The sequence below is a fragment of the Vespula vulgaris genome, chromosome 13 (genome assembly GCF_905475345.1).
Source record: "Vespula vulgaris chromosome 13, iyVesVulg1.1, whole genome shotgun sequence".
NCBI classification, from domain to species: Eukaryota; Metazoa; Arthropoda; class Insecta; order Hymenoptera; family Vespidae; genus Vespula; species Vespula vulgaris.
Genome location: NC_066598.1, coordinates 1631079 through 1647358, shown reverse-complemented (window position 1 = coordinate 1647358; position 16280 = coordinate 1631079). Strand labels below are relative to the sequence as shown.

Sequence of the window (16280 nt, the reverse complement as noted above, 5' to 3'; positions counted from 1 at the left end):
TAACGTGCACGCGAGCAAAGCGTTCGAGTGAGCTCGAAACGGTGTTAACTTCGACAAACACATTTTCCTTGCTTTCCTAGTGACACCTACCTTCATTTTCACGTTTTTCACGATTAAATCCTTAAACAAAGCAAGTATCTCGATCGTTCGACAATCTCGATCGTACTCGGACGATCATATTCGTTCATTTTAAAAGAAAGAATTTGTTACAGTAGATCTCTTTACTAAACTTTTCTTAGCTTTCTTTTTGTGTGTTTTTTTTTTTAATCAGATAATTAGAAATTAAGTAATTTTGAAAGAAAGAAAAAAAAATATATCCGAAAGATATATTAATAATGTACAATTAACAATCGTTGGTCGATAATTATAATACGATAAACGATCAATGATCAACAAGTTTTCATTGTTGGAGTGAAACGAATGTTTTATTTTCTTATTAAAAACTGATCTAATTAATGAGAAAAATGACGTAAAAGTATCATTCTTGGAAGTAATTAATAAATGGTTTCGTTATGCGATCTTATAGAGAAGAAAATTATTCGATAATTTACAGCTATGTGTCTTCAGTAAAATTTATCAATGGTTAATAGTGTCTACGAAGTGATCCATTAATGAGATTTATACGTCTACGAAATTAATCAATGAATGAAATTCATTCATTCACGAATTATTATATATATATATATCGTAAATCGTAAACTATTTACATATTAGGTTCTTCATTGACAAATCACTTTGTATAAACATACCCACTGTGAATCATTGATTGCGTACATCATAGACTCGTGTATTAACAAACCACTCTATAGACACGTCGAATAACCATTGACTAATTACTATTTGATAATATTATTTTCATTGATCCTCATCGTTTTGATGAAAATAATTTATAGTGTCTATCAAGTGACTCATCAATGAAATTTACATATTTACGAAATTAGTTAATGAATGAAACTCGTTCATTGACAAACGATATATATATATATATATATATCGTAAATCATTGACTATTTATATCATAAACCCTTCATTGACAAATCACTTCGTAAACATACATATTGTAAATCATTGATTACCTATTACTATTACCATAGATTCCTATATCGAAAGAACACATAAAAAATCATTACCCAATGATTGTTCGATTAAAAACTATTATAACTTTTTTTTTTTAATTCCTACTCATCCTCTTAATTTTTTATCAATTACTTTTCTTTCATTTTTATACGCCAGTAACTCTTCATTCTTTTTTCTTTTTTTCCCTAATCGTCTCGAAAAAAGTTTATTTCCTTTTCGTACAGGAGAAATATAAAAGCTGAAAGAGGTAGAAGCAGAAGAAGAAGAAGAAGAAGAAGAAGAAGAAGAAGAAGAAGAAGAAGAAGAAGAAGAAGGGCAATCGTGTCTGGTCCAGAACGGCGCCGTCTCCGACCCGCCCTTTCCATTGCCCTACCCGAAACTATCTCAAGAATCCTGTCGTTCTCACTGTGAATTCCCGAGGAAGCGTAGATCCTTTTCTACGTCTCCCACTCTCTTGATATTCTTATTTTATTTTTATTATTCCCTTCTTCAACGACGGAAATGGTAAAAAAAAAGAAAAAAAAAAAAATATATATATATATATGAAAAAGAATTTTTAATCATCTCGTAGATATGCATGAAGAGATCTAATGATCCAAGTGATTTCATCGAGTGATTTCAGTTCAGGCAATTAAATTCTATCTATTGATCAATTTGATCGTCTAATTATGATATCTATATTGAATATTTATATCAGACAAATATATGTTTTTTTTTTTCTTATCTTTAGAGTTTCAGATTTGATTATTAAAGAATCATAGACAAGTAATCCATCTTACTACACTTAAGTAAATAAATTGAAAATAGAAAAACTCCATTCTTTTTCTTTTTTTTCAGAAATCGTCGAAAATTGATCTTTTATAAATAATTCTTCGATATGTGAAATAACACTTTCCTTTTTCCTGCTTCTTTTTTTCTTTTTTTTTTTTTTTTACAATTTATTCACAAAAAATGAAACTGATTAAATGTACTGCCCGAAACCATTATACATATTTATATCTAAAAAAATTTATATATATATATATATGTGTGTGTGTATAAATTGAAACATATTTCTGAAGATTAGTATTAGTCATAACGAAGTAACGATATCGATTATGTACGTCATTGAAAGTTACAAAAAAAAATTTACAAAAAAAAAAAAAAAAGAAAGAAAAGGAGAAAAAAAAGAGCGGACGAAAGAACTCCTAGAGAAAACAAATAACGAACTAAGACAAATCAAACGACATCAATCGATGTTAAAAGAATTAAATCGTCTAATTCGTCCACTTATTCTCACTCTCTCATCCCTTCCACATCTCTCTCTCTCTCTCTCTCTCTCTCTCTCTCTTTCATTACTCTTCCTTCTCCCTTCACCCCTCTCCGATCTCTCACAGGACGTACCGCCCTCTTTCTTCGTATCCCTACCCCTTCACTCACCTCCCTTCTCCTTCTCAATCCTTCTAGCATATACGTACGTCATACACACATACATATATCTCTGTACACACGCATAAGAGCTTACTACTCTTTATGTTCTATCTCTCTTACTCTACCACGGCCAATGTATTTTGTCGCGAGCACGTAAAAGCCTGGACATTTTCGTGGCTGTAGGGAGAAAGGCGGCCCTTACATAGTTCAAGAAATATATACATACATACATACATATATATATATATATGGCATGTTATATAGAATATATATAATCCTCCCTCTTCAATCTACTACTTATATATATATATGTGTGTGTGTGTGTATGTAAGTATCTATATACACATATTTTCTCGTCCTGGTGGGGCCGACGACCGCCTCTAGAAACGCCCTTCGGTCTGTACTTCCCCAACTCGCATTATGCGACGGTGAAGAGAACGCTATGAAGATGTCTCTCTCTCTCTCTCTTTCTCTTTCTCTTTCTCTTTCTCTCTCTCTCTCTTTCTTTATATATCGCTCTTTCTTTCTCTTTTGTAATGTATATATATATATATATATATATATATATATATGTATATATGAGTTTCATATATTTATACAAGTAAGATCATTTTGATAGGCTCATACGTTTGTTTTCGTCAATTTTATTTTATTGATCATTATTGTTATTGTTATTATTATTATTTTTTTTTTTTTAAGAGAAATAGATAATTTATTAATTGTTTAATAACGAAAAAATTAAGAGTTTTATGCGATACAAATTATATTACATATTTATAGTATCGAATGAAGTATTGAAATATTTGTTATTTCTTTTAATAAAAAGATTTGTACGTATATGCGTGTTTATGTCAACGTGTATGTATCGTATGTAGGACGAGGCTTAAGAATAATTTTTCTATCTCTTTCTCTTTTTTCATTATAATCCTTGCTCAGTTATCTCCTCTCGAAAGTAATAATTAGTTCTCTGTGCTAATCCTTAATCACTTCTTTTTCTTAATTACTCCTTTTTATCTCTCATTCATTGTTAGAAACACTAAAGAAAAAGAAAAGAAGAGAGAGAGAGAGAGAGGCAGAAAAAGTACAGAAATTTTCGAGATGTATCCTCGAATTCAATCAACTTTGACCTAATTATTTTCTCTCTCTCTCTCTCTCTCTCTGTCTTTTTTTCTCACACTCTTTTACTATCGAATTTGAACAGAAAAATATTTCATTCATTAATTACAATTGATCAATACGAATGAACATGTTACATCGACTAAAATATTGTCTTTTTTATCACACCATTTTTTCTACATATATTTTATCTTCTATCAAATATTGTTAAAACGATATTTAATAGTTAAAACGAAAATAATGTTTTACGTTTCTCTCTCACCTTCATTCATTAACGAGTCAGTGATAAATCATGTGTTAATTTTGTAATATATTCTCTTTCTTTCTTTCTTCCTTATTATGATTTAAAATTCATCAAAAGTGTGAGCAGTTATTTTTATTTTTACGTTTCCTTTTAATATCGTCATTCGATGTATTATTGAATAATTTCATTTATATATTAATTGTACTAATGCGATAATTAAATAAAAAATTATATTATACTTTTTTTTTCACACACGTATATGCACATGAACCATTGTCTTTCCTATTGTAATATGCATACGCTCGAGGCTTTTATACATACATAAATACATAAATACATATATATATATATATATATATATATTGCATCAAACTCAATCTCTCTCTCTCTCTCTCTCTCTCTCTCTCTCTCTCTTTCTATATATATATGTGTGTGTATATTTATATATTGAACGTAGCCTAAGGGTAAGTATACATAAGCACACGTGCTTGTATAAATTTCGAATTTCTGCGTTTGCATGTCCCGACATGTTCTCCGTTGGACATCATAGCTATTTCAACGATATTTTTAATGGAAAATGGCGTTGCAACGTTACTAATACTGGTTTCGAGGTTTTCCAACAAAACAACAATTTTTTTTTCTGTTCTAATTTACCACGAAGACCAAAAGCGAGAGAGAGAGAGAGAGAGAGAGAGAGAGAGAGAGAGAGAGAGAGAGAGAGAGAGAGAGAGAGAGAGAGAGAGAGCAAGAGAAGAAGAGAGAGAAAAAGACAGAGAAATAACGTGGTAACACGGTGTATATCCGTTATGTGTGTATGTGTGTGAAAGAGAGAGAGAAAGATACAGACAGAAAGAGAGAGAGAGAGAGAGAGAGAGAGAGAGAGAGAGAGAGAGAGAGAGAGAGAGAGAGAGAGAGAGAGCACGAATTGGTGGAAAATTTAGAAAATTTCACTTTGCTGCACGAATTCCTCGCTGAATTCATTTCACGTTCGTCAGCCGCCGCGTCGCCGCCGTCGGGGAAAAAAAGCGACGGCGGAAAATTGTTTCACGGCTCTCGTTCAAATCGCCTTAACAGAAAAATCGACTTGCGGAATGATTTCGCTGATATATCTGTCTTTCTTTCTTTTTTTTCTTTTCTTTTTTCTCTCTTTTTTTTTCTCCCCCTACATCCGAAAGTTTCGACAGATTTCTTACAAATTATTTCAATGTCTTCTCAATTATTTGTTTCTTCATTCGGGGATACAATCCCATGAAAAAAGAAAAATTATGTATTAATATTTGCTTTTGAATATTTTTAATCATTTATATTATAGATATACATATATATAGATATATATATATAAAAAAAGAATAGTTCTGATGAATATTTTTCTTAGATAAATAATCCAAAGAATGTCCGGTACGATCGTTCGTAATAATAAAAATGAAATAAATCAAAACGCAAAATATTAAAAATATAATGATAATGAAGAATAAAAAAGAAGAAAGAAAGAAACTAATAATACCACGCGATTAATTTCTAGTGGTATTATATCAGCTGTTGTAAAAAAGAGAAAGAAGATCCTTTAATCTTCCATCTTTCGTTTCTTTATCTCTCTCATTTAAAGAGAAAAAGAAAAACGCGTATAAAAATCTTTAATATAAAAAGAAAAGAGAGAGAGGGAGAGAGAGAGAGAGAGAGAGAGAAGGATTTCCTTAACGAATATCTCCATCTTTTTTTATCTTATTTCATAAGATCAATGACTTCGAAGATACTCTCGATCCTCAAAGGCTTTTCTTCAGCGCGTAACAAATTATTACGATTTATGATTTCCTTGAAAAAAAAAAAAAAAAAAAAAAGAAAGGAAGGAAAGGAAAAAAAAGGAAGAAAAAGAAAACAAGAGAAAGAGTATCGCCACTTAGGCCGACGGTAAGATCGTACTAACAAAGAGGGTGAGAAATAATCGACACCTTTAAGAAAATAACTCTTCGCTTCTAATAGAAACGTAACATCTTCGATCTGTTTAAACGTTTCATATGCAAACTTGTTAAAGCCATCTTTTATCTTTAATAACAATGATAACAATAAACAAAGAGATAAATAAATAAGTAAATAAAACAATCTACTCGATACTGAATATTTCTAATCGCTTTAATAAAAATGAACGTACGTTGCGAAGGGAACGTATCAAAAATTTGTTATAAAAAAAAGAAAAAGAAAAAGGAAAAAAACTGTCGCTATAATAAGACGAAAAATTACCATCTATTGGGATCGTTCAAATCTACGATGTTGAATTTAAATTATTACATTTTAATTAAATATAACGTGATACAAAAAAAAAAAAGAAAATAGAAAAAGATGTTGATCGAATGGGCGAGGCTAACACGCGTAAATGGCGAGGATTTTCTCGTGGTACAAGATTTGTTCGGAGGGTAAGTTACAGGGGAAAGAAAAAAAAAGAGAAGAGAAGAAAAGAGAAAAGAAGAGAAAAGACGAAAGAAGGGACGAAGAAGAGGGATGAAGTATAACGTACATAGAGTTGAGACGACACTCAGGGAAGGCTTTCGATTGGTCCGTTTCAATTCTCCGAAAGATAGATCGTCGTTGGGGATCGTCTTACGGCCTGTTCGATTCTATTAAACCGACCTACCGCTACATCTGTCTCTTTCTATCTATCCATCTTCTTTCTACCCTCTCTCTTTGCTTTACAACCCCTGAAGAGCTTAGCTTAGAAATCCATCGTTGACCCCAGTGATTCTACTCTCTCTGTCTCTCTCTCTCTCGAACGTTCTGTTTCGTTCTTCTTAAATCAATCTACCCCTCACTCTTTCCACCACCCCTTTTTTCATCTATCTTTTTCTAAGAGACGCCATCTTTGCTCTTTCGGTTTCGATCGGTTCAAATATGGCCGATTGTGAGAAAATATTTCATATGGGGAAAAAAGGGGACCTCAGAATGTTCCATTAGAAATATTCTCTTGTTTTTGTTGTTTCCTTTCTTCTTCATGTTTAAATTAATATTTTTGTTTTTTTGTTTTTATTTATTCATTCATTCATTCATTCATTCATTTCTTTTTTTATTTATTTCGGTAACATTTTTGCCCCCCCCCCCTTAATGGAGTATTTATAAGTCGAATGAGTGTATTTTGAGGAAAAAAGAGATATTCGATATCGATGTCATTCTTTCAGCAGGAAGTACATCGATCCATTTTATTTTCTGCATCGCGTCGAAGCTATGCGATATTTTATATTCCTTGCTTTCTATTATTAGAGAGTTAGACGTATGGACTATATATTATTTTTAGTTAGTCTTTTCTTTTTAGTTACTTTCTTTCTTTCTTTCTTTCTAATCGAAGAAATTCTATATTTATATCTTTTCTATCAAATTTAATTAAATCCATAAAAACTCTGTTATTTATAGTATGAAGAAGAATATTAAAAATTAATTATAATTTTCATTTTAATCTCATTGTTAAGTTCATGCAAATCTCTTTTGTTATTATATTTGTAATTATTCAAAAGACATAATCGATTTATTTCACATTCTTTCAATTACGAACACTTAGGATTACAATATTACGCGACGTAAACTATTATTTTGTGTTTTATAAATTAAAATTTAATTGTTCTTTTTTTTTTAGATTAATTTTTTTTAACAATTTAAAAGGCGTAATAAATGATTCCTAATTTACACATAATTATTACGATTTCCTTATCCTAAATCCACTCACAACTAGGAGGAAAACGCAATAAATTGTTATTTATCTATCTCTCTACATTCACAAGGAAGTAGATACCTACTCTATTCCAAAGTAGGGAACACTTTACGAGCACGCAACACGCTATTTTCAAATAATCGAGCATCGAGAAGTCCCATTATTTTACGTTAGTATTAACTTTCTTTTACGTTTATGTCGAATGCTCCAAATAATACTGGATAAAAAACTATACATATATATATATATATTGTTCATACGATTTAACATTGTACTAAATTAACCAATAAATAATGTCAAAAGTTGTCAATATGTTAATGCAACGATTTAAATATTTAAAAATAATTGATATAATTTAATAACAAAATTCAATAATAATTATATATTAAATTATATATTAAAACAATAATCATTTTCTATTGAATACTACAGTACTATCTATATATATATATATATATATATATATATATATATTAATAATTAAAAGGCAAAAATATTATTAATTACTATTATAATATGATAAACATATATATATATAATACATTACAAAGTATTATTTATTTATATATAAAAGATATTGAAAATTCTGAAATCGTTTAGAAAATTCAATAAATAAGGAAATGATCGACCTTTCTATTGCCTTTAATACAACTCGATAGTAGTTGTGCTACCTTCTGTGCTAATCCTGCTAGCCCTTCGGAATAATACCGACCTGATGGATGATACATGCACGTTGAGTTACAGCTGTCAGCCTGACGCTCGGCCAAGCCGAAGTTAACATTTCATTCTTCCGTTCGTGTAACGGACGAGACTTCGACGTGCATAAACTTGGAGAATAGGCATAATAGAAAAAAAAAGATGAAGATAGAGAAATCGAAAAGTGAACTACGAATTCGTAGAAAAGAAAAAAATTCATTATTACGAACTCGTGAATATATCGAATCAATGAACTCACCGATATTTTTAATTGTTTTATTAATTGGTGTTACGTGTCTTCGTTCGTTCTTTTTTTTTTTATGTAACAATATGCATTTATAACGCGAAAAAAATTTTTACAAACTTTCAATGAAATATTTAGAGTAACATGGCCCATTTCTTTTTAATTCATTTCTAATTTACGACAAGATCTTTTAGAAAATTGCATATATATATATGTGTGTGTGTGTGTATGTATGTCTGTAGACACAAACACAAAGTATTTTACACAGAAATAATTCGATTTAAAAATCAGCACGCATATGTCGTGCCCTTTCATTTTTAAACGTTCTACGGCCTGCCGTCTGTCGTTACTTTGACAATCTCTCTCTCTCTATCTATCTTTTGTGAAGTAGCTCTACTTCAACTCAACAACAAGCATAGGTATGTATGTCCATCGTATATACAAGTTGTACCGTGTTAAATGTATTACATTGCTCGACAATAAAGAGGACAACGTAATAAATTATGTACTGCTTGCTAAGAAACGATGTACATACATGCTTTAGTAATGGAGAATGAGCTTCTATTCAGAAAGAAAAAAGAAAACGAATGAGTGATAGGAACGTCAGATGAACTTAGTAAAATTTCTAAAGGAACATCCAAAGTCGGAAGTCAAACGAAAATATTTCCCAATATAAATAATCATTGCTTATATACATAAGAATAAAATACGAAAAGAGAATCAAATAAAACAAGAATGCGTCAAAACAATGAACCAACGACAGCAACAATAATAACATTGCATTTAAAAAGAAAAACCCATAAAATATTTGTCTATCGTTTAAGGATCCTATCGAAATAAATCGTGATTAGAAAGAAAGAAAGATGCTGGAAAAGAAACAGAAAAGATATATATATATATAAAACAGAAAATAAAAAAAAAGAAAAAAAAGGAATACAAAAATACAACAAATAAGAAACAAAAAGAAAAAGAAACAAAACGAAACAAAGAGAAAGAGAAAAAAGTAAAGAGAAAGAGTAAAGGGGTAGAAGGGTTCAGAGGAGTTACCCTAACGCAATAATTACGACGTTAGGCAGCATCACATAGGGCCTCGTTTCTGGTCTTTCGCTCACGTCGCCACGTTATGTCATTATCCCATTTATTATAACGATCGGGAGCATCGCGGACCGGATTCCACGCCTGTTTCTCGCTCAACGGACGCAAATTGCCCGGCACTGAATCGGTCGGCGCTCGTCGGAGGACCCCCATATACAAAGAAACCTATATCAACCTCTCTACTAACACATCTGTGTTATATACCTACGTATATATATGTATATGAACGAAGACGCATCGGTCTTGGGATGATGTCTTGATATGCAATACATGTTTCTTAATCGCCCTTTAATCCGTACTTTTCTATCCTTTTCTTTCTTTCTTCCTCTTTTTCTTTTTTTTTATTTTTGTTATTGCTGGTTTTTTAAAACTCCTCTCTATCTCTCTCTCTCTCTCTTTTTCTCTTTTTTTCATCACTTTCTCTACGTGTACGTAGCACGTAGTTCTTAGTATTCTCTTTTTCTTTTTACTCTTACTCTCTTTCATTTTGTTTATCATTCACTCACTCCTTTTCTTCTATACTCTCTCTCTCTCTCTCTCTCTCGCCATATGATTCTCTCTTTCTCTTTCACCCTTAGTCTTTCTTTTTCACTCTACCCCTTTCTCTTTCAATCAATTTTCTCTCGCTTTCTCTCTTGATCATAATCCTTCTCTCTCTCTCTCTCTCTCTCTTATTTTTGCCAATCATTCTCTTTCTTTTTCTCTCAGCATCATACTCTTTCTCTTTTCATCGTACTCTAACTCTTTCTGGATCATTCAGTTTCTTCTCTCTCTTTCTCTCTCTCTTAACTGACAACTGAGAAACCTTTCTTTTTTTCGTTGACAAATTCGTCATGAGAAAAGGAAGGACGGATATATATGCGTTTCTTCTTTCATTCATTCTCCATCTCTCTTTCTCTTTCAATCCCAAGCTTCGAATTCGCGCGATCGTTAAACCAAGAACGGAACTCCCGAGGGAAATTTGTCGGAGTGCGTGCGAAACGCAGCAGCAGTTGAAAACGACGAGAAACTTTTGCTACGAGCGATACGCTAATGTTCAGAGAAAAGAGAGAAAGAGAGAGAGAGAGAGAGAGAGAGAAAGAGATAGAGAGATAAAGAGAGAGAGAGAGAGGTGAAACGTTTGCAGAAATCGAGCCCTTTTTCTCACGAGAAGAAGAGTAAAAGGAAGGGTCCGAGGATTGCAACGAACTTTAAAGACTTTGACGATGATGAAGATGATGATGATGATGATGATGTTAATGATGATGATAATGATGATTATGATGATAATAATGACGACGAGTATGATTGAATTTGTAATTTAGAAATATCTTTCAGTTTGTAAAAGACGCGGTTATTAAAATATATAAATATTCTTTTCATTAGCATACTGTAATACATTATAATACCTATTCTATCTAAGATAATCTATAAAAAGTAAAATGAGAGAAAAAGAAGTGTACGTAAACCCATTGAAAAAGGAATTCGTTGAAACGTTTAATATTTCTAATTTACGTATATCGAAGATATTATGATAATAATTATAAGTGTAATTTATACGAGAGAGAAAGATATACATACATACATACATACATACATACATACATACATACATATATATATATGTATGTATAAGTACTTACGTGGTTTTAAAATGTACAATTTCAAGGTGGATTTAAAGTGTGAAATTTGCACGTAACACGCTTGAGGTGAGAAAGAGAAAGAAAATGAGAAAATAAGAATGAGTGAGAGAGAGAGAGAGAGATGGAAGGGAAAAGGAAGACAGATAGACAGACAGAGAGAGAGAGAGAGAGAGAGAGATTGGTGTTTCTTCGACGAGATGGACAGCAAAATGGCCCCCGACGACTCGAAGCTCACACTTACTCACGCACGTTCGTAGCACGCACGACGTCTCGAGGAGCACGCGATTCTGTAATGAGAGCGTGCGTGTGCACCCTTCACCACCCCTCTTACCCCCACTCTTCTTTCTTCTCCTTCTCTCTTTTCTTTAGATCGACTACGTGCACGCAAGCAAAACACGTTGACGATGTTGATGTTGAGTGGTGCATCGTTCGTACTATATAGGGTGATCCATATATTATCATTTCTTTTTTTCTTTCTTTCTTTTTTTTTTTTTCCTTTTTTTCTTCCCTTTTCTCCTCTTTTTTCCCTTGACTTATCTCATTGATAATAATTGATAATAATTTTTCTCGCGAATGAATGAATTTAACAAATTTTCTTTTTTCCATATCGCATATGATTTATAATACCTGTTAATTATTTTTTAATTAAGAGAAGATTGAGCGTGTTTTTATCGATAAAAATATTTGAACATAGCTTTCGATATAATGACTTTCATCGTTGTATTTATTTACTTGTTCATTTCTTTTTATATATATATATATATATATATATAGATAATTATTACTGTTATAATAATTACAACTGTGAAGTTGGTAAAAAGAAAAAAGAATAAAAAAGAAATTCCTCCGATCGATTTCGATGATTAATAAATCGTATATTAAAGGAAATGTCTCTTAATTGCTCTCGTCGTAATGTTTAAATTAATATTGCACTTCAAAAGAAATGAAAAAAGAAAAGAAAAAGAAAAAAGATTCCTAAAAAACCGTCCCGATCTCTCGTCGTCCTTCTCTGATCATTATTTTCAAGTTAAATATAGACATCGTTCGCTTACAAATTCAACATTAATACGTGAAATATAAAAAGAGAAAAGAAAATAAAAAATGAAAAGAGAAAAAGAAAGAAAGAAAAAAGAGGGGAAAAAAAAATAGTAAACCGCGTATATAGAGAGAGTCGTTATTCAAATTTACTGCACGATCGGAAAACAGCACTCCTGTTCGGTATATCTACTTATGTAATATAGTTAAGTATTAGCTGCGAATAGCGAACGAGAAAGAGAGAGAGAGAGAGAGAGAGAGAGAGAGAGAGAGAGAGAGAGAGAGAGAGAGAGAGAGAGAGAGAGAGAGAGAGAGAGAGAGAGAAAGAGAGAGAGAGAAAGAGAGTTTGTAAATATTTGCTCTATCGTAGATTTCACCGCGCTGTTTGGCCTTACCGTAAGAAATCGTAGTAAATATTGTAATAAGCAGCGTTTGATAATCCACCTCTTTTCTACCGTCATATATCGTGTATATATATATATATATATATATAAAAGTACATGATATGTACTATATATATGGTATATACATGCATATATATGTATTTATGTATTATGTGTGTGGTCCATGAATCACGTTCCTTTATCATAACGATCGTTAAAAAGTTGTTACCGAGTTGTTATAAAAAAGTTTATTCGTTCTCATTCGTGTTCGGTTATTTTTTCCAAATCTTTCTAAGGTCTTTCAAATCAGTTTTTTTCTTTTCAATTTTGTTGCGCAGTGATGAAATTAAGGGAAGATTAAAAATTGTGTGTGGTCCGATAAGATTGGAAAATGGTGGATAAAATTAAAAGTATCTAGGTATATATGCCAAATATATTGTATACTGTATTATTGAGAAAGATTTGGGAATTGCAAAAAAAAAAAAAAGAAAAAAAGAAAAAAGAATAGAAAAAAAAAATAGAGTCGAAATAATGAATAGAAAAATTAATTTACAATTTGTCAATTGTTGCCTTCTGATAGATTTTTCGACCATTTTGACGGTCTTGTTAAGGAAAGAAAGAGAGTGAGAGAAAGGACAAGTTCTTCTCGTTTGATGTCCAAGAAGAGAGAAAGGTCGCGCATAATTCCTGTATTTCCAGTATTTCAGGTATTCGAGCCGATGTCAATCGACTACGACGACGACGACGACGACGACGACGAAGACGACGTCCTACAGCGAGAAGTGACCAGCACGAAATTCGAATCGAACTACTTCATTAATCGTGAATCTTAACGATCAGAGAAAGCTGACAAAGAATTAAATACCAAAAAAAAAAAGAAAAGAAAAGAAAAGAAAAAAAGAAAGTAAAAGGAAATAAATAAATTACAAACGATTTAACGGAATAACAAGATGACTTTCAAATCGTAAAAAAAAAAAAGAAAAAAAACAAAACCAATGCTGTCTTAATCAAAAATAAAAAAAAGAAAAGAAAGAAAAATTATAAGGAAAAAGAATCAAAAAAAAAAAAAAAAGGAAAATTGCAAAAACGGAATCAACGAATTCGTTGTAATCTAATTAATATAAAAACAAACATTTCTCTAAGATTATTACGATGATTATACGATGAAAAGAGAAGGAAAAAAAGCACAACCAATGATGAACTCCCACGCTAATATAGAAACGGATTGACGCTTTTAAACGGAAGCGCAATAGGATCCCTTTTTTCCATTGAACGTCCCTTTTCCATTCCCGTCCCTTAACCATCCTGCATAAGCCTAAGTTTTCTCCTATTATTTACGTAGTCCCTAGACTATGTAGTCGACTGTGTTTGCACAGAATGCACTCATTTTTATTTACTGTCCCTTGAATTTTCCCGAGAGAGAGAGAGAGAAAGAGAGAGAGAGATAGAAAAAGAAAGCTTCTTACGTTCGAGACTAAAACCGACGACTATTCGGGATTAGAAATAGTCTGGACCGATTCTGTTTGTCCTAATTTCCTGTTCGACCCGTCTTTAGTTGTCTACGTCGTTAGAAAAAAGGTCCTTTAGAGCGAGGAAACCAAAGTCAAAGTCAAACAATCAAACAATTTGGCGCCGGGATTAGGAAAGATGGTAGATGATTCTTTTTTGATTCTTTTCTTTTTTTTCTGAATTCCTTTTTTTTTTTCAGAAAATTCACCGCAAGAAGAGAAAGAAAATCTACAAAAATTAATTCAAATTATCGTCAACGTAGTCGAACGTAAAATATTCCGCGAGAAAGAAAGAAGAAAAAAAAAGAAAAAATTACAACGAGATGAATGTATCGAATATAATACAAAATTTGTCGCTTAAATAATCGACGATCTTCGATATCGAAAATACAATCTTACTCTGAATACTCTGGAAAATTAACAATTTCCTTTTTTCTTCCCATTTTCGATTTCAATCGATCTCCAAGAAACTATTTCCCCCTCGACTACTTAATTTCTTACGAAAGCATTTCGAAACCGATCTGATCCGGAGGATCTCGAGTAAAGAGAAAATCTCCTCCCCGATAAATCGTTTATTCTTCGCCGTCAAGAATGAACACCCATTTACGTCACTTTCTCAGCATCTAACGGAGCAAGAAGCTAGCTTGAAAAGGGCTTCTATGGCAAAGACATTAGCTCACTTTATTCATACGAGTAGCTGGCGCACGCTCTTGAAAGACTTTCGGTCGGCTTGTAAGCAGCAAAAAGAAGAGAAAGAGAGAAGAGAGAAGAAAAGAGAGAGGAACAGAAAGAGACAGAGAGAGAGAGAGAGAGAGAGAGAGAGAGAGAGAGAAAGAGATATATATAAGAATAAAAATAAGAAAGAAAAGGACAAGAAGAATTTCAAAAGGGTATACTATGCGTCTTATTTCTCTCGAACACTTTGGATCTCCTAGGAATCTGGAAAAGAAGGGTTGAGTCTCTCTCTCTCTTTCTTTCTATATGAAAAGCAATGAACACCAACCAGAGAGAGAGAGAGAGAGGTAGAGATAGTTCGTCTATTAGCTTGGCAAAAAAGGGTTCGACGATTTTTCGAGGAGCATTTTCTGGGTTCGTGAACAAACTGGATCCGATCTCCGTCTCGTTCATCTTCTCTCTCTCTGTCTGATCTTCTAGATGCTAGTAAACGTAGAAGAAGCTGGGCTTTTTCTGGGCAGGATGTAGGTGAAGCGTGTATAACTCTACTACAATTCGTCTACTCTCTCTCTCTCTCTCTCTCTCTTTCTCTCTTTCTCACGTATATAGATGTACGCACTCTTCCTCTCTTTTTCTATACTATGAAGAAACTAGAGAAGAAGAAGAAGAAGCAGAAGAAGAAGGAGAAGGAGAAGCAGAAGAGGAGGAGGAGGAGGAGGAGGAGGAGGAGGAGGAGAAAGAGGAAGAAGAAAAAAAGCAGGAGAGTGGCCGTAACAAAGGTCGGCCTGCTGGCACACCACGACGAAGACCAAACGACAAGGCAGGCAAGCAACCAAGCAAGGGAACCATTGACATATCCCGAGCCTGGACCCTGGGTAAGGACTAGATTTCACGAGCCAGCGATGCAGGATCCTTCAAAGGGTGCCGACTCAACCACCGCAAAAAAAAAAGGAGAGAAAGGTAGAAAGAGACTGGTTAGATGAACGGAGATAGAGAGAAAATACATGATCTTTAATCGGGGCCCAAACTATATCAAGAAAGAGATAGATATAAAACGTATGATGATCTAGAAACTGAAAGTGTTTATCTTGATATAGATAGAGAATGACTTTTGATGATTCAAAGATTCCGAGAATTATTTACGATCGGGATTAGATTCCAAGTGAGAAAGGAAAAGAATGAAGATGGCGTATACAAATTTCTAAAGGTATATGAAAAAGGGAGAGAGAGAGAGAGAGAGAAGGAGAGGAGGGGTAAAAAAAGTCAGGAGAAATTTACAGAATGAAATTAATAAAAAGAAATCACAAAAAGATGAACTATCTGTCTATCGATAGAAAGATAATGGACGAAGAGATGATTATAAGAGAAAAAAGAGAGAAGGAAGTGACGAAGTAAAGGGATGAAAAATGCAATGATCTAAAAATGACAACGAGAGAGAAAAATGATTAAATGGAAGAGCGACGATAGAGATCGCTGTATTT

The 16280-nt window shown here is 32.5% G+C and overlaps 1 protein-coding gene across 5 annotated transcripts in view; it reads right to left on the bottom strand.

Annotated features, from left to right (window-relative positions):
• The window catches only part of LOC127068405 (optomotor-blind protein), a 117184-nt gene that overhangs the window by 51321 nt on the left and 49583 nt on the right, over positions 1–16280 (bottom strand). The window lies entirely within an intron of this gene.